Here is a 20,192-nt window from a genome sequence, read left to right on the forward strand (position 1 = left end):
ATCATAAGGCTCTAAAGTCGTCTGCGCTGTGTGTGTCTTGCCAAGTCGTCATTTGTACGTGAGGAAGTCGTGGTGGGCTGTTTTTACTCGGAGCGTCGTCACCTATCTCCTGCCGAGAACGTCCTGGCTTCATTTGTTGCTGGTGTGTTGTGTGTCTGTAGCAGATATAAAAAATAATAATAATAATAAACAGCGGGCGAGCGCGATCATCGTACAGGAGGCGATGGCGCGCTGCTTGTGTTTACATTCTCGAGTGACAATGGTTTTGATGGTTGTGATCGCATTGTTTTTCAGCAGTATGCCAAGCTTTTTACATGGACCATTTCAGTGCGGTTGCTTGCCCCGAGGCCCGTCGCCGAAGCTGTAATTATCGATGTAATTATTAAGGGTATTTACTAATTAACAGTGAGCGGTAGCGGTATGGTAAAAATGCACACAGACTGCCTTCACTGCGAGTTGTGAGCCGTTAACGCTGTTTGGCGTTCCGCCTGTACGGAACGATATAAGCAAGGGCTTTCTCGAAATCCCCGTCACCTTATCTACGCTTGATAAAGAGCGCATCCTGCACCTGTAGTAACTATTTTCAGTCAAGTTCACTAACAAAAACACAGCCTCCGAAAAAGTTGTAGTTCTGGGTATTGTATTTCTGAAATGCAAGGGCGGAAAGTACATTGCACGATTTCTTTCTCAGCCAGCTAACAAACTGTGAGATAATCGGAGGAATAATATTGGAATAATACTGCAGCATCTGATTTGGGACCATTTTTGCAGGGGCCGTGCTCACATTTCTCGAAATTTATATTTCCCCAGAACGCGTATGTGTCAAAATTGGAAGGTTAGCAGCAAAAGTAGATAAAGAGAGCGTTAAAATTAAACTGCACCTGTTGACTGTCATTTGCGAACGGTTTTGTTTATTGTCCGTACCATCTAACAGTGGTTCAGAGACCAGAGTCACGTCACTTTGTTGGTACAGTGTAGGGTATGGGGCATCTCATAGCACCATTCCCTAGTAGGCTGCATTGCAGGTGCTTAAAATATAAATTATAGCCTACATCTGAGAATGTAATTCCCAAAACCTGTGTCACTGAAATCATGCAGGTGCCATTGACAAAACTTTTTTCACTTATTCTCTACAGCTCCAATGCCACTATCTACCACCAGCTCAGCTCCGATTTCTAAAATTTCAGTAACTGGCGACAGTGCCAGTGTTTCAGTAAACTACTTATGTACTTTATTGCCGCTTTCCAGTTTTCGCTACAATTTGCGTAGACTTTTTGTCTCATTAATTGCAATTTTTGAGGTGAAGATGTGTGCTAGCAGTCTCTTTTTCTTATATTGATTTGATCAATCGTGTGGGGACACAAACCAAAAAAAAAAATTGCACTTTCCAGCCACCTCATTGCATAGAGGCGATTTCCTGTACAAGCTGGGTCAACTTTTCAAGTGTAGTCACACGCCAGGAGCATCTTCTAGTGGTAACAAGGGCCGAGCACCAGGCTTGTACCTATTTTCTCAATAGGTGCCCGGCACCACCAAGGCACACGAATGCACATGGTGACTTCCACAGCTACGCTGCACACTCTACTCAGTAACCGCCTGTGGTAGGACATGCCGCCAGACTCTTCCTCCCTTTGGCAATGCGGTGTTGTAGAAGGCCGGGGCCCCACCAGATTGACAAAGGTCGGAAGCCCCTCGCAAGGGTAAAGGCAGCTTTCCAGGCGTGAGTTATCCTTTCAAAGGTCCGCACTCTACCAGGGACACCTGCGCCCATTAAAGAAACCAGTGGGCCCGGCGGTGCGCAGATTCGAACCCAGTACTTCCCCCATATGAGGCGAGTGCAGTACCTCTGAGCCATCGCTGATGAGGCAAAGCCACATTACGTTTCTGCAGTGCACTGCAGAAAAGTTGTGTCCACGTAATCCAGGAACACATTGACCGCCAGACTCGTAGGGTTTTCTGCAGAGGGTTTCCTGACACCAGTGCTTAAGGCGGTTGCAGACTGCCTCCGTATCAAGTTTAAAAGGCAAAACGAAAGTGCAGAGGCCCGATGAAAACAAGGTGAAAGTGATGCCGTATCTTCATAAGCCGTCCCACAACATAAAGAAAATTATTTCATGGCGCAGTGTTCGAGTAGTGTTTTCCGCACCATGAAAGCTGTCCAGGCTGTGCACGCACATTGAAAATGCCAATACTGGGAGAGCTGGCAAAGGTCATGGTGGAGGTGTGGGTCCTATACAAAAATTACACCGTTGTGTTCATGAGAAGCACTAACTTCACAGTCTCAAGGCCTGGCATGTTCTCTCACCGCGGCTTCATGGCTGTAAACAAGAGGTGTGCTTGAGAAGAAGCGGCTTTACAGCCCGAGGGCCTCACATGAATCCATTCCAGCGCACTGCCGTAGCCTTCTAGTCAGAAGCAACAGCCCACCTCTGCAAAGGAGCAACATTAGCACCTCGAAGGACTGACATCAAACCATTGCAACCTGCTGGGCAACTGGTTCCTATTCTTACTGCAGCTGTACAGCCAGAATATTCTTGAAATGCAGCAACATGAAGCGCTAAGGTCCTGAACTATTCTGATATGCCGCATCATTTTCTATTCTTAACGCAGCTGCATAATCAGATGCAACTGTGCATGCTTGAAAATCAGTGACACAGCACTCTGAAGCCCCTCCAACTCGTCATAGTTGCTAGAACAATAATAACTTCCAAGTGCATGGAAGAGGTGTTGAATCTAAACAAACTAAAGATTTATGGGAAGTCTCCGAAAAAAATTGTCCCACTCGGTAGAATAATGGCTCTATCGTTGTAAGGGGACGCTGGACACCTGACTGTTTGCCAATACACTTTGTAAACTCCTTTGGAAAAATTCATACTCTACTGTTAAACTGCACAAGCACCAAAATGTAATCATGAAACTCCAGCCATCACTATGAAGCACAATTTCAAAAGCACATTTTTATTGCTCACGAAGGTCATTCTACAAACTCTGAAGAAAAATAAAGGAAAGATAAATTGCTGGGTTCATTCCTCAAAAATTCACTGCACAATTCCATAATTACTTTAATAGCTGACGACACTTCGGACAGAATCCAACACTGCCAACAAAATAACGGCAATTTGAGATCAGTACACCCTCAGTCGGCCCCTTTGATGCCACCTTCATTAGCAACGGGAACAACGAACCAGCAGCGTAGCAGGCATAATAAAACACTGCGTGTATGTGGATTTTTAAATCAATTTATCAAAAACACGTGAAGTAATGCCGCGGGGCCACATACTTTCAGATTTCTGCAATAACGGGGTCCAAATCCAGCAATGTCTTTGGTTCCTTTTTCATAACTTGTAAAGAATACTACTGTAGTGTCCTATGTAGTGGCGCCATCATTCCGTACTCCGGAAACACAGCCGCGTGTGGAAATTGCAGCGCACAAAACTGACAACTGTCTACCTCCGTAGCCCGCGGTTGAACCTGCTTCACGTGTGGCCCCCTCGAGGTCACTTTCAACAGTACTGTCGAAGTTTGCGTCGCGGGCGTGAAGGCAGCCTGTGTGCATTTTTACCATACCGCTACCGCTCACTGTTAATTAGTAAATACCCTTAATAATACATCGATAATTACAGCTTTGGTGACGGGCCTGAGTCGCCGAAATTGTTCCAGAGGAAGACGCTGAGAGTGTCATGAACATTCTTACTGTTCACACTGATAATTAAGCGTACGGGTGTCTACTTTTATGTCGGGGTTCAACCTGTTTCTCTGGCATCACCCCAGCGCATCATAAAATTTTTAGTGGACACTGGCTCAGCTGTATCGATAATGGGAGAACAAAGCTTTCAAAACCTATTCAGAGACCAAGTTGAGCTGAAGAAATCGCAACCAACATTACTGGATTTTTCACGTCGAAAAATTCCTGTGCGTGGACAGTTCCCCGCCCTCACTGTTCACAAATCGGAAACAGCTGTAGTGACCTTCCACATTACCCAAGGTGGAACATCACTTCTGGGTATTGATGCCGTACAAGCTTTTGGTCTCCAGATTGTGGGCACAGAATTACACTGCCTTACTATGGCCAAACATTGACACAAACCAAGTAAAACGTTGACACAAGGCCCCAAAATGTATCCACAGCACTCAAACAAGTTGTCACCGCCCACCACGAAACCACGCCGCGAGTCTGAAGAAATAGTCTCTGGTGACGTATGTACATCAAGATGAACTGAGCCAAGCGAAAGTGGAGGATAACACTCTCCGAGAAGTTTCCCGTTACGTGCAGACATCATGGCCGCCCCGCAAGAATCTGGCACCTAAGCTGACTCCATACAATGAAGTCCGAAAGGAGTTGACAGCAGTTGATGGCATGCTCTTCCGTACTAAGCGCATCGTTGTTCCTGTCAAACTCACAGCGACTTTTGTCCAGCTGGCTCACAAATCCCACCCTCGTATCGTGAAAACCAAACAATGCCTACGAGAGAAGTATGATGGCCAGAGTTAGGCAAACATGATGAAACAGCTATCCGCAGTTCCATTTGTCAGCACGCGGAAAAAAGTGCCAAGATCTCACCCACACCACTTCAGCCAATTCCTCTTCCTGACAAACCTTGGGACAAGATAGCTATTGACGTTGTTGCTCCTTTTCAGCGTGAACCTGGAGACTACCGATTTGCCATTTCAGTAGTTGATTATTTTTCAAAATGGCCAGAAGTGGCTTTTTGCACTGACGTTACCACTCACACGGTGACGAAGTTGCTTCTAGCACTCTTCGTACGTGAGGGTTACCCTACTGAAATAGTGTCTGTTCACGCTCGACTTCACATAAAGGGAATTTGAGTCCTTCCTTGAAGACCGTGGAATCAACCACATCTTTTCTGCCGTGTACAACCCACAGGCAAGTGGTCTGATTGAGATTTGATCCTGTACTGAAGTCGTACATTCAGCTGGCTCTGCTAGAGCAGCGTCCAGTGAAGGAAACTGTGACTGAGTACTTGGGAGTATACAGAGCCACCCCTCGCAGCACCACCGGTCTCTCCCCGGCCGTTCTTCTACATGGCCGACACATGAGAACTTCTTTGGACGTCATTGGTCAGCTGACAGCTGACTTCAGCACAAATCCTTCACGGGAGATGAGTCCGCTCGGAAAAACAGTCGCAGAGTATGAACGAAAAAGTAAGGCATACGCTGAACAACAGCGAGCTGCAAGAGTCCCCAAGTTCCAAGTTGGCCCCTACATACGAGTGAAGAAACCAGTTCCTGAACCAGTTCCTGGCTCCAAGTTATGGACCACTATTAAAGATGCTCAAAAAAATTGGCCGCTGGTCCTTCTATCTGGAAGACGGTCGAACTTGGAACGCTTCACAGCTATCAGCGGTACCAAAAGAGGCATCACCAGGGCAAGAAACTAAGGACAACTCTTGCACGTACAACATGCCCCCGTTGACGGACTACCAAAGTAGAGCTGCACCATCGAAGACTTGGATCACTGCACCTGGGGGTCCGCCACAAACAAAATCTGCGAGTTCATCCGCAGATCAACTTGAGTCTTCACGCGCTGTACCACCACATGTGCCACCGAGCCCACCACAGCCGCAAGGTTCGCAGCCACAAAGTCTGGCTCCAGGCTCTGGCACTGAGGAGTGCAGTGTACCAGTAGAGGGAAACGGACTCAATGCCAGGGCCACCACCTGACTGGCCCAGGAGAAATCGCATACCTCCAGTGCACTTCCAAGATTACGTGCAGTGATTCGACAGCTGTCAGGGCTCATACAGACAGTGACTGTATTGGTGATTTCTGCACACAAACGGTGACCGTATTGGTGATTTGTGCAGACAGGACTGTCTAGTCTAATGATTGCTTGTTCCCCGGGAGGGAAAGATGTAGTGGCCCGCAGAAGCACCAGGTGCCGCCATATTATCCGTCGATGCCAACATGTGGCACCACCTCTGTAATATGCGTACGCGCGCGCACACACACACACACACACACACACACACACACACAGACACACACACACACACACACACACACGATGTGCAGTGCAGTGTATCTGTACAGCCGACATAACTACTTATGCTTACGAACAACCATAGTCCATAGCAGTCATGAAACACTCTATATAACGCCAGCGCATTTGATTACCTGAACAATATTCGCGCTCATTCATACTGCTTTGTTTGTAAGATACGCAGTCTCAGACGATTGTGTACAGGATAAAAACGCATCGTTGATACGATTGTACTACCACCCAGAGCAACCTGCGAAACCACTCCGTAAAGGATACCTTCCGTTGTCAGTAGTGAACTAGAATGCGAGTTGTAACACCAGCTACGTAGGCCTCACGTTTAACGTCGGGTGAGCCCATGTTCACAGCCAGAAAAAGTACCCTTGTAGCTTGTCACCACTGCTGTCGTAGAACAAAGCCACTCAAATAACATCAGGGAGATTTTACACAGACACACAACACAACAGCAACAAATGAAGCCAGGACGTTCTCGGCAGGAGATAGGTGACGACGCTACGAGTAAAAACAGCCCACCACGACTTCCTCACGTACAAATGACGACTTGGCAAGACACACACGGCGCAGACGACTTTAGTATAGTGAACTAGAATAACTTTATAGCCTTATTATGCACTACATTCGTAACAGTTCCTACACAAACTTCGTGGACAAATCGCACACATTAGAAGACGCCATTGTTTCTTTTTTTTTTACGGGTGCTTTCTACCACTAGTAGGCGCTCATGGCGCATCCGCCCCACTTTCGTTAATGCGTGCAACGTTTCGATGCAAATGCTTACACGCGCAGTAATATGTTTACTTTTTATGATTATCCTTATTACTACTTAATGCATAGACGGCTTCTGCGTATTTGTTTTTTGTTTTTTATTTTTGTGTGACGTCACCGGAAGTTTTGGCGTTACAGCGTTTTGAAGACGGAAACACGCCTTGGACGATGCTAAAGAGTTTAAACATGATGTATACGCAATTGATTGCATCTCATTGTTATTGTTTTAGAATAAATCTTACTAGTATTGGTAACAAGAACATGTATCGGAAAGTAGTTGCCGTTTAGTTTTGGTGAGTTGTTCAAACGAGTTTTGGTTTCGGTTCCCCGCAGAAATATGCTTCGCGTCCAACGTTATCGCTTGTTTGACGTCGTTGTCGGCTGTATGATAGATTAGATAAGGCTGCCAGCCGCGCTTAAAATCGTAAAATTCACTAGCAGAGGCGCTCTCAGTGGCTACACGCCCTCCGCACCATCGGAGACGCTCAACTCCGAGGCGCTTCTCCCTCAACCACGGCCGGGCTGGAGGAGCAGCGGGCGCGCAGCGCGCTCGCCGCTCCTCCAGTCCGGCCGTGCCTCAACATGGGAGCTTGCCTTGCTCCTCGCTGTCGTGAGAGGCGCGTTCGCAAGAGGCCGGCAGTCGGCGGATCCAGCACTGTGCCTGCAAGCGGCCGGTGATATGTCAACACTACGCCAACAAAAACTCGCCAGCGCGTCAGTGGCTGCCTGCACGCAGTCTCTAAACTCACTCATAACGCACTGATGATTGCCGCAAAATGGTGACTGCAGTAGAGAAAACATTACCCACACACAAAAAAAATCAAATGCCAAAAAAAAAAAACATTCAACCGGAGATTCGAACCTCCTGCTATGGTCCAGAGCATGTAGTGCTCCAGAGCATACGTTCATGCCACATTTTTTTCTGTTCGGCAAGAAAAACTTGCGGTTAATATGCAATACGAAAGTTGACCGTATTACAAGAAGGATAACACCACAGCAGCTACAATAAGGCAGCCGTCAAAACTTCAGCAAGCAGGCACGTGCGTCCAACAGTTCCAGCCGCTCTGGTGGGTCACCTTCCACCGCATAAATGCTCTGCACAAACGCAGCCTGCTGCCAAAAAAACGGGCTTCGTTCGGCGGCGGTTCCGCATTCCGGTAAGTCATGTGGCACTTCTAAAAGCTAAGAAATCCCATCACACAAAATATATCATAGGGCACTCCAGTATTATCTCGAAAAGGCAAGAACCGCATTGTGTGAATGGTAATGTCTATGTCTCTTCTAACAGTTTGTCGCAAAACATTCCAAGAAACACCGCATACCGCCACAAAACAAAGCAACTATTAATGTTTTCCATTTGATATAAGCGGCAATTATCCAAGCAAGAGCTGGGCATTCCTTCGTCGCGCAAGCATGTTTTCACAAAGAGTTTTGACGTAAGCAGCTTAAAGAAATTTTTTTTGCGTCCGTCCAATCCCCACAAATATGTAATCACTAGAAACTGCGTTCTTCGAGCCGGAAAAAAGAGATCGCAAATGTATGATCTTGCCGCTGACCTTGGTGCTAGCTCACCCTGCGGAAACTTGTTTCCCGTGCCGTGGATTTACACTTTACAAAGAGAGTATGGTTTGCTTTTTTGGCTTATTACCTACATGAACTTCACTGAATCTTCTTCCACTTTTTATTGGCCTGTGATTTACTACTAGCGTACCAGTTGTGTCGACAAATGCAGCTGACAGCTCCCGTGAAGCGAACTCAGCGAAGTGTCGTAAGTCAATATAGGTATTGCATGTGCGCTAGCGTAGAGATACATTGGCTTGGACATTTTACAAACTAGCGAAATAAAGCCAATTCTTCCGGGCAAAATTCTTGTCACGGCTCAGTTTTAACTGAGCGAATAAATTGCGACGATCCGCCGGCGGCTGGCCTAGGATTGGCGAGCCGCAGTATGCGCATTCAAACTGAGGCTAGACGAGTAAGAATCATACGAAACGTCATATAAAATCGGCAAGCAGGATTCAGAGAATAGAAGAGCACCGTAAAATTAGTTTTTCTACTAAGAAAGTCGTGTGAACGCACCCAGTGTGGTCGAATCCTGGTCTGGGACTCCAGACTACCATCTCCACAAGCAGTCCCGCCATGTTTACAAATCACTTCACCGTCCCCTCTCGGTAATTCGACTTCCATCCACAAGGTTATGTGTGCGGAACAACGTCACAGGTGGTCCGCTAATGTTTGCGGCAATTCCTGCTGTTAAGGGGGTTTATTCTGCTTTCCGAAAAATCCATCCTCCGTCACATTTTAACTGCGTTAGAATGGTGGTTTGGGCTAGTTAGTGCATACTAAGTGAGTTCAAAACAGCGCAAAACAACGTGAGAAACAGCGCTGTGTATCGTCGTTTTTTGTACCGTGATTTTGCCCCGTTTCCAATCCAGTTAGTCACATTGAAATGCTTCAAGTATTTGGTGGGTATTCGCAACCCCCGGCCGACCTCATAGCCAGCACAAATTGCGAAAGTATTGGCGTCCGCTAAACCATCGAAGACGTGTTCATACGTCCCAATGACCATTGTTAACCTAGCGCCGCCATCGTACCACAAATATGCGCCATCACCTTTTACAAGAAGTGGACACAAATGAATCGCGAATCTTCGTCGTTCAGCTGCAATAAAGAACGCGATAGGCTTTCCCCGAGCCGCCGTTCCACCACCGCAGGGGCCAGTGGCTGGGAAATTGAGGTCGGAGTGCACCACTTATCTAGAAAGGTGGTATAATTCCACTGCACCATCGCGCTTCAGCTTAAATATCCCACCATTATTTAACTTACTCAGTTCCTAAAACAGTTGTACAATCACCCAAGAACCAAACTCAGACTTCCCGGCCTGACCCATTCACCCTGTTGAGGCCGGTATTGCGCACAGTCTTGCGCAGGACCGAACGCGCCGCAGTAAAATGGAGCAATTTCTGGTATTTATAAATAGTCTCCCAGGCAGGACGAGTGAAGTTATTTGAATGGTATAAAGGGGACTTGGCACTCCCGCAAACCCAACTAAATTATAAATGAAAATAGCAAAGTGCGCTATTGAGGAAGTGATTGTTCGCAGATTTCAGGTACGCTTCCTTGAGTGCTGCACGTGTCCATGCGGCGGCGAGGAACTTGGGTTTGTTCGTAGGAAGATATTATTTTTAGATAGCCGATTGGCGCGATTGGCTACGAGGAATTTAATAAATGTGGCCATAGGCCGGCAGGATCACTCATGAGTGTACTCACACCCCCCCCCCCCCTCACCAATCACGAGTGAATGGTGAGTGAGCCTCAGTGTCGTTTTGGCCTGGTGAGTGCTAGTGCGAGTGAGTGCGAGCGCAACTCACGGTGAGCCCCGTTCACCACTCGCGAGTGCGAGTTCCACTCGCGGCGAGCCACGCTCAGCCCTCGCGAGTGCGAAAGCCACTCGCGGTGAACCCCACTCACAACTCGCGAGTGCGAGTTGCACTCGCGGTGAGCCCCACTCACCACTCGCGAGTGCGAGTTGCACTCGCGGCGAGCCCCGCTCACCGCTCGCGAGTGCGAGTTCCACTCGCGTGAGTCCCAATGAACAATCGCGAGTAGGAGTTCCACTCGCGGCAAGCCCCGCTCACCACTCATGAGCTGCGAGCGAACTCGCGCTTCTTGCGCGATGTGCGGGTCTTACCGCGGTGAGCATCACTCGCTGTTGCATTCGTCGCAGGAGCCGCTTGCCGTGGTAATTGCTGCTGGCAATACCCACTCGTACGCACAGCACTAGTTAATGGAACGACTGCCTTTAGCTTCAGTAATATGTGGCTACTCCCCTTTATAATTAAGGCACCGTGGAATCAACTCTCCAGGGAACTCTTGATTTAGGAATACGATTTGGATGGACGTCTGACGCCATAATGCACTGATACTCTCACTGTCATGAATCATTGAGGCGCTGCGCGCACTTTCGCCGAAAGATATTTCTGGCTCGCAGCGTTTTGTGTTGGAATTGGTGTCGGTAACGTCGTCGCAACAAAGCGATTGCACTTTACTACCGCTGAGCGCTGCAATGTAGGCATTAGGAATGATGAGCATTTAGGATTTTATGGTGCAAGCCGGACCAGGGCGAAGAGCGTTATGACAATGGTGGTATGCTATGAGGCGATATTTAAAGAGAAGCTGTAAAAAATCTACAACATTAAAATTAAACAATGGAAGTTGGTGTATAGGTATAATTAAAAGTAAGAAATGTTGGCATGCAAGGAGTTAAAAACCCCACGATACCGCCATTGTTTTGTGACGGAACATGAGGCCAAGTTAGATCATGGAGAGTATGATATGTACTTTAAGAAGACAACATCGGCAAGGTAAGTAAAGACTCTTCTGTAAGAAAACATGGCACTATCTGATAAAAATAATGAAGGATGCAAGGGTATGCAATGAGTGTATATTTCATGAAAGTGACGTTTTCTCTCTATGTTGCACATCTCGCGTTCAATAAGCATTTGAAGAGCGGAGAGCTGCCCCCCACACCGATGACAGTGTGGCTTTTGTGCGACTGTTAAAAGGTATAGTGTTTGATGTGTGTGTGGCCAATCCTCAATCTGCATAATGCTACCTCTACAAATCTCTCATGTTTTTCAGCAGGGGGATTTTCTATTTTGGGTTTAACGACCTGTTGTTTATTCTCTACTTCTCTGTCTCATTTTTGCTGCCAGAGGTCCCGCAGCTTCCTTTTTACAAACGGCTTCAGGTCTTGATATGAGAAGTTGTTTATGTCTATGCTGCTTCAAAGGGCGGCAGCTGCAGCACTACGGTCGGCAGCTTTATTTCCAGCAATGCTGGAGTGGCCAGGAACCCAGAAGACTGTAAAAACTAGTTTCAGGCCATACGCGGAGTAGAGAGCTCAAAAACACAATTAAAAGTAAGGTTTCTACTGATCTTCTGAGATGAAAGATTTGATACGACAGTGAGAGAGTCTGTGTATATAACTGACTTCTTAATGTTGTTTTGAAGAATGTGGTTCAAAGCTAGCAGAATACCGTGCGCCTCTGCGGTGAATATACTTGTGTTCCTGTTCATTGTTTTGAACATATTAAGTAGAGGGCCATTTGCAGCACAGGATACGGCTGTGATAGTTTTTGAGGCATCTGTCTAAAATTCAGCTGCCTTGTATTTGTCACGGAGGAACAGAACATCCTGAGTGATGACAAAGTTTGGTAGATTTTTCTTTTGTATTTCACTAAAATACATGTCACACTGAATTGGTAAAGTGCCCCACGGAGCGACCAAATCATACATTTAGGTACAGTGGACATCAGTAAGAGGAACGTGGAACTCGCTGACGAGGTGTGACACTGCCCGCGGAAAAGGTGGAGCTATAGATGGTCGGTTTTCAAACAGATGATCAGTTGTGTTATTTTTCATTATGGTATTCAGAGGGTGTTCCTTCAGAGAACTCATCTTTGCGGCATACATCAGAGCAGTGTAGGCGCGCTGGTACCTTAGAGACCACTGATTTTATTCGACATGAAGGGGTGGAATAGAACTTGTTCAATATGCCTCTGTGGCCAAGCGAAGCCCCAAGTTGTATACTGGGTTCAACATTTTGTGTGCGGTTTTGGTTGCAGACTGGGATACAATGCAAGCGTAGTCTATTCTTGACCTAACAACACTATTAAGAAGTGCCAGCAGACATTTTGTATCCGTTCCCCAGGACTGATGAGGTAGTACCTTTAAAATGTTCATTGTTTTCAGGCATTTTACTTTTAGTAATTTAATGTGTGGTATGAATGTGAGCTTGTGGTCGGGCTAAATACCTAGAAACCTGTGTTCCTTTTTCACTGGTATGGGCTTACCTCCTAGCGTGATACAAGGAAGAGGTTGGACACCGCGTATCCTAGAAAAGACAGCAACAGCCCTTTTATCAGCGTTAAACTTAAAACCATTTTTTTCAGCCCATGTAACCAGCCTGTTGACACTTAATTGGATTTGACGTTCACATATCCACAGATTACAGGATTTAAAGCTAACTTGGCTATCATCAATGTAGCAGAGTACGAAAAAGAGGCAGCACCGTTTTAAGAGAACTCATTTTAACAATGAACAGTGCACAGCTCAGCACTCCTCCCTGGGGTACGCCATTTTCTTGAACAAATGTTCTAGACAGTGTAGTCCCCACACGGACACGAAATGTGCGATCAGACAAATAGTCTTGAAGAACATTGAGTATATTGCTACTAAGGCCAAACGACTGGAAGTCTAATAGAATACCATATCGCAACGTTCTATCGTAGGCTTTCTCTATATCAAAGAATACAGAGACGCAGTGGTGTTTAGGGACAAACGCGTCTTTAACGTACTATTCAAACGCAACCAGGTGGTCTGTAGTTGATCTCCCAGGCCTAAACCCTGCCTGATGTTTGTCTAGAACACCATAAAACTCCAGAAAGTAAAAAAGTCGCCGTTTATCATTTCTTCCAGGAGCGCACACAAACAGCTGGTCAGTGCAATAGGCCTGTAACTAGCAGCAAAGCATGGTTCTTTCCCCTCTTTGAGAAGAGGCACAACGATTGCCTCTTTCCATGCTCTTGGAAAGCGGCCTTTCTGCCATATTTTGTTAGAGAGAGTGTTGTGTAAAGTGTGTCGATGTGTAAGTGCCTGATCATCTCATAGCTGATTCTGTCAGCTCCAAGGGCTGACTTACCACATGTGGGCAGTGCAGTAATTAGTTCGGGCATCGTAAATGGGGCATTGTATCCTTCATTTGAGCGTTGGTTCACACAAAGGGGCAGGCGCTCAGCTGCTGTCTTGTGCTGTAAAAATGTTTGTGTGCTCAAAGTGTTTGCCGAGAGCGTCTGCTTGGTCTTTTCTTGTGTTACCCACACTACTTACAAGGGGAGTAGGGTTGGTCTTGTAGCCATTCAGTTTCTTTGTTCTAGTCCATACTTTGCGAGAGTCTGTGTAAGAGATTATAGACGATATAAACCTTGTCCAAATTTTGTTTTTGCTATGCCCGTGTCCGCTTTCCTTTGCCTTTTGCCCGCTTAAACTTGAGCAGGTTGTCTGCCGGGAGATAGCGGCGTAGGAGTGCCCATGCTTTATTCAGTTCGGAACGTGCACGCTTGCACTCCTCATTCCACCATGTTCTAGGTTTGGGGAGGGTATTAGAAGTGGTCTCTAGAATGGTTTTTTGAGCACTGTCAAGAATCCTTTTTGGTTGTATCCATGGGGTGGCGTGACGTACAAAGCCATATTGTGTACCCCTACAAGAAGGGTAAGCATTATCGTGTAATAATTCACATCAGCGCAAAATGTCTAGCCATCGTGAAAAGTATAATTCTTGATTAAATTTGAATTGAACAAATTATGATTTGTGCGCAAGATAACCAATATTACCAAATATTTTCCCCGAGAATAAGATGAGTCGTCGGTGGTAAATTGACAGGGTAAAAGGAAAGGAATGCTGGTGTATGCTTTGAGAAAGTGCTCAAATTTATACATGTGGAACTACTGGCGGCGCTCTCTGCTCTGTGCATTCTCTCTACGCAAAAGTTGCCCGATGGACATGGGAAACTACCTGCAAAAATGTAGTTTCACAAGCGCCAAATTGCTAGTAGGTATTTCAATTGTACCTTCAAATATAGCTTAATAAGCTCGTTGAAATTCCGCTAAACATTTTTTGCTCCTATCTCATTGAATGCTACGTACGGCTGGTGCCTGTGGGTTTAGTGCTCGGACGTGGAAAAACCACTTCACTCGTTAGGCCATTTAACTACAACCCGGTGCCGTTTCTTGCTAGCGTTAGCCATGAAGGGATCATCTGGCCGGTAGCTGAAAAAAACAAACGCCTCAGCCACCTAAAGTGCCCAAAGACACCTCTCAATTCTTCAAGCAGGTCCAAAGCATATTTCTCTCAACTAAACGCAGTTTTCGCAGAACTACCTCTACTGCCATTTTTTCTTAGTGTACAAAAAGAACGTGTTCAACTACCAGCCAGTTTTATAATGAAAAACAGAACACGAATACACAAAGACAGCTGCGAAGTTTTTGACGCGACTGACCTCCGATGACTTCAGCTCTTCTGACCTTCGCGGTAGTTGTTTTCAGAAAGCTCTACCGCAAATACCAGCACATTACACATGCTGAAGTCCACGACGACATAAAAGCAACAACACGCAAAATCAAAAGGCTATCTATGCCGCCACAATATCCGAGGATGTTGTTATAAAAATGAGTAGTGTTCTCCCTCAGTACGCCATCGTGTACATATAACGCAACGATACCGGCCATTCTGGAATCCATGGGGGAACCGGAACGCTAAAGCTTTAGTGAATCGAAGAAGCAATGCTTCGCTTGAAGGACTAGCAAACCGGACGTTTAAAACCACTCGATAAGTTGCTAGATCGCTTCGTTGCGTATTCAATTTCTATTTCACCCCGAGTTTCTCCAGTGAGAACCATGTATACTTGGGAACACTATTTGACTAAGTTTTTGCACTCTGCAGTAGGACCACAACGTTAGGACAGCGCCCATTATGAGCATTTTCACCTTCCTCCTCCCCCAGCCTTACATCCCTCCGCACTATATAATCTGTCGTTTTAATAATGCGTTGCGCTCACTAACTAACGAACTGAATCACAACAATACTAAAGCTACGGAAAAAGCGAACCTTTCAGCAATAGATGGAACATTAGTGGTTCAATAGGAACCAACAAAGCTGCCGCATATTCCACCAGACAGACGGGCAGACACACAAGCCTGAAAAGGCAAGAAAAGGAGAGAGAAAATCTAGCGCAGGGAGATCGGTAAAGCATAAATAAAACGCATCAACAGGAACGAAAGAAACTCCCTAAATTATCAGAAACAAACACTATATCTAAAACAAAGAATACTGGAATATAATTCTGAATTCCGGCAAAAAATATATATGCATGGAAGGTCGCAGTAATAAGGAAACAGAAGCAAACACGCACAACTCGTGAGTCACTTCCACAAAAGTGTGAGGCGAGCAGCGTATTCCTGATGCAAGGAGCAGGGTTGTGAGAGGTGAATGACTAATAAATACCTGATATCTGTGAGGTCAGCAACCCCTTTACCCTCACCAGTATTGTCATTAGTCAAGGACGACTTGGTGTTCAATAAAGTAGCTCCACAATATTCGATTCGAAAAGCCCAAACTTCAAGGATGCAGGCAAACCAAGTAACGTACGTAGTTCATCGTAGGCAAACCAAATTTCCCACGTTTACTCGGGGTGGAATTATCCTCAAGCACGTTAAAACACCCCGAAAGACCAAAAATATTCAATGCCATTGTGTATTGCGAAATTTCGGTTAGTCGCGCATGCATAAAACACTGAGAGTTAGCATGCTAAACACAATTGAAATTTCGCCGTACGGCACTGCGCGATGTTTACTTCAGCAAAAAATGTTGGTAAGAGCCGCCACGTCGTGTACTTGCCGAAGCCTAAAGCGCAAGACAAATGGGACACCGACCACACCGTCTACCGGCAACTCTCCAATTTATTTTCCGCCTGTTCCTTGGGAGTTTTCGAGTTTGGCGGCAAGGCCCTTGTGTTTTTCGCCGCGTTGCCTGCTTCCCGAGACGGGTCGTCCTGCCTTGACCGCCACCTACGGTGGCCCCTCCAGCCAGATCTCCGGCGTCGCTCGTTTTCGCTCCTCCGCGACGTGGCTCCCCACATTTCCGCCGCTGCTTCCGCTGTTGATTCTTGTACGCGCTCTCCTCCTAATCTTTCGTGGTCTTCCCGTCGCAGCGCGTTCCTCAAGGGACTACAAAAATAGGTTCTTGCAACAGTGTAGCAAAGACTCCATACGAACCGGTGAATGCTTTGAAAACGCGCCTGAATGCATTGCTGCACAGCGTCGGTAACGCCGACATCTGTCAAAATCTGCTGACTGGGGATTAGCAACAGTCATTGTTCAGACGCAACTTAATCCATTATCGGTGTGCCTGCGGTGCGCGGTATGTGGTATCCGCCATCTGTGTAGCGGTTCTGATTATCTGTAATGTTTTCGCAATGCCATCTGTCAAAACCTGCTGATGGATAATTAGAAACTAGGGAGCAATGGCGGCTTTTACACGCATGGCGCTGGCTGTTTTTGCCCCCAGACACAAAGGTTTATGTTGTCTTACCCATAAGCAGCTACGCTGATGTGGAAAAGGGCTCTTTTTTCTGGAAATTGTCACGCTGTGCAAATGTTTGCGAAATACTTGCGTGCGAATGATACTGCACCGGCGATTCTTTCACAATACGTTAGGAAACTGGGAAATGAGTGGAGGTGTTGCCAGTTGTGCCCTTGCAGCAAGAAGTTCAACCACCAAAGACTCATGCGGGTTACTTTTGGTGAGCGGTATTGAGGTGAACAACAGAGCTGCTCGTATGAGAGCAATTAGTAGCTTGGGGTGGGCCACAATCTTTTACTCTTGTTTTTGGATAACTTTATGTGTATCCTGTATAAGTAATGAGCACCTCTCAGCCTTTCTCGCGTTATTGGGCACTTCATTAAAAGCACTCGCCAGATGAGATCACCATGCTGAAGCCAATCTGTCCTGGAATGACCATTGAATATTTATTTACTTTGAAGAAAAATGACAAACGGTACCACAAATGCAAGGAAGACTGGCCTAAGTCCTATTAGAGGAGCCGATTTTACTGCTTCACGAATACACCAGTATATCGTCTGCAAAAAAAAAACAATATTACCCCTCGTTGGTACAGCATACCCACGGAAACATGCACAAAATATGCGCAATATTAGTAGCCTAGTTTGCAAGGGCTGTTCGTAGTTCGTAGTTCGTAATGGCGTAGTTTGTTCTAAAGAATCAGGCTGTATTGACCAAACTCTTCGATCAAGCTACGGTAGATGCTTCCCGTGACTACGTCTGTGACATATAGCCGTCACTACCAGCTCAGTTTGTTCCCGTCTGTGAACACTCATTACCAATACAACCGCTTAGTGATAGCTTAGCGATACATTACACACTTAGGATATTTTAGGATAGGTTATTGAAAATTTTAAAGTTAGTAAAAACGCTCTCCGTACGTAAGGCCCCGGGACTATAAGGAATTCCCCTAAGGTTATTTAAAGACAATAGAGATATATTAGCTGTTGAACTGCAGGATGTAGTTATTCATCTTTTGGTAAATGTAAATATCATGGTGCCCTTAAACTATCAAAGGTAATACAAATTTACAATGGAGATCCTTCTGCCCCCAGAACTACAGATGAATATCTGTTCAGAACGCATTTCACACTTCGTTTGAGAAAATAAATTGTACACGCATGAATGCATTTTGGGCAATTATAATGATATTTGTCTCATTCAGCGCTGGTTCCGGCCTCAGAAAGCCACAAAATCTCCAGTTTTAGACTTACCCGATCGACTGATACAGCCGTACATAAAAATAACAATGCCGCTGTTTTATTTCTAAAAAAAACGCGTTTTACACCGCTAATCATACAATATTGTTGCAGTAGATTGTATCTATAGTTCTGGTTTTGTGGGGAGAAGTTCGTATCCTCTAAAAAGTTCGTATCCTCTAAATAATTTCTCGGAGCTGAAGCAGTATGCGATAATTAATTAGCCCCGTGTCAGCCTTACGACGGGCGTTCTGCAATGCTCATCTCTTGATTTCGTCTCAACGATATTCCGTCGGTGTTAACATTTTTCGAAATTTTATTATACTCGTTGAGTTCAAGGGCGCTATAATGTGGAACGCACTGCCACATAGAGGGAAGAATAACCAAAAATTTATACAATGCTTGAAACTTTTCTGCCAGGAATGCTCACATTGTTATTATTTTTGTTTCCCCTGAGGTTGTAACTTAGTCTCCTGTTTATCCTACATTATTCCTGCAAAATGCTTTTATAACGGTTATTTAGTTGCCTCGTACAATGATATTTTCTGTTCTTAGTAGGCATATTTCGGGAATTGAGCGCAAACTAGTCACCAAGGCTACGGGGCCAAACACTGTATGTATGCAAGGAATTTATTTAAAAAAAGGTACGCCTGCGGGTAACTTGAAAATTGTAAATTAGGCACAGCGAAGCATGCCAATAGGAAACTAACGGTGATAGTTCATGATCAGGAAATGTCAAACTTGGTCATCTCTGACCAGTTGCAATCGGAGTAGGCGCATTACGTATTTTAAACATTGTGACATGGGGAGCAACAGGTGACCAAAATGATCATGCGTCATTTCTCGCGCAGTCTTCACGTCACACAACTATATGTGTATAAATGTTTTTGGTCCGTGCGTCGGTGCAGTGACAGCTATGGCGAGCTGTTTCCAGGCCAGCTGTAAAGTAAGCCTTTCCTCATACCCGGAACATTGAGACAAATTTCAGGGGTTGCCCGGAACAACAATAGAGAGCTCTATGTAACCGCATGCAGGTACCTAGACGGGGTCACAGCGCTGTGCGCTGTAAGAATGGCTGCAAATGAAGAACGCAGTTGGCTCCGAGGGTGCCGCGCCAGTATGTGAAACGGCAGCCTTGTGAGGAGGCTGCTGCTCAGGCAGATAGGGTGGCCCTACCATGTCGGTAAACCGCAATTCGATTCCCTGTTTACGATGCAACCAAGTCGATGGCTACTCGAAAGTGCCTAATCGAAATCGATGGCTAGTCGAACGTGGCCTGGAAAGTACGTGTGCAGCCCTTCATTGCGGTTTTTTACAGCAACTTGAGGTAAAAATTTGAGAAACGTTTCAATAGGCTGTCTTAACATGCAATAATAATGTAGTTCAGTGGCTCCCATGTAATCGCAACGTCACTGGCAACATTTACGGTAATGCAGGTGTCTAGGACAGGCTAGGATATTAGAAACCCTGTCTTGCTTCCGCTCTTAACGACCATAGCCACGAGGGGGCTTCGGTATTTCGTGTGTTGGAATGCCACTATCCAAAAGATTAACCAGAGCTTGAAATTGGGCTTGTTGGTTTCTCACTCGGAACATTGCTGGCGCTAGGCGGGAAAGGGACGACAAATTACACATAGACGTGAAGCGCACACGTAAAGAGCAATTACACACACACGGTCCACTTCACGTGTGTGTGTAATTTTTCGTCCTTGTCCCGCCTAGCGTCAGCAATGTTCCGATCCAAAAGATTACAGAGATAATTTATGCATCTCGAATGTGTATAAGTATGTTCTACTCCACCATCATTTTGCGTGCCGACTGCCTCAATCCCACCCTACCATGGTTTAAAGACTGTGGTTGGGAGTGGCCTTCACGAAAGCCTACTTCTCACAGTGATAGCGAGTAGCGCCAACGGCGACGTCTGTGGTGTGGAAACAACAATTAAACATGTGCTTTGACGTTGACGTTAATATTCATCGGAGATAACCATGCTCGCTGATCTGAGCTAATCAGACAATGAGCCGCTCATCGT

The 20,192-nt window shown here is 45.9% G+C and overlaps 1 long non-coding RNA gene across 1 annotated transcript in view; it reads left to right on the forward strand.

Annotated features, from left to right (window-relative positions):
• The window catches only part of LOC144157852 (uncharacterized), a 45,780-nt gene that overhangs the window by 17,625 nt on the left and 7,963 nt on the right, over positions 1-20,192 (forward strand). The window contains exon 2 of the long non-coding RNA XR_013319892.1: positions 12,410-12,505. This is a non-coding gene — a long non-coding RNA (uncharacterized LOC144157852). The remainder of the gene's footprint in view (positions 1-12,409; positions 12,506-20,192) is intronic.

This window comes from Haemaphysalis longicornis, unplaced genomic scaffold (assembly GCF_048455015.1).
Source record: "Haemaphysalis longicornis isolate Haplotype H1 unplaced genomic scaffold, Haemaphysalis longicornis Haplotype H1 scaffold_10, whole genome shotgun sequence".
In the NCBI taxonomy this organism is placed as follows: domain Eukaryota; kingdom Metazoa; phylum Arthropoda; class Arachnida; order Ixodida; family Ixodidae; genus Haemaphysalis; species Haemaphysalis longicornis.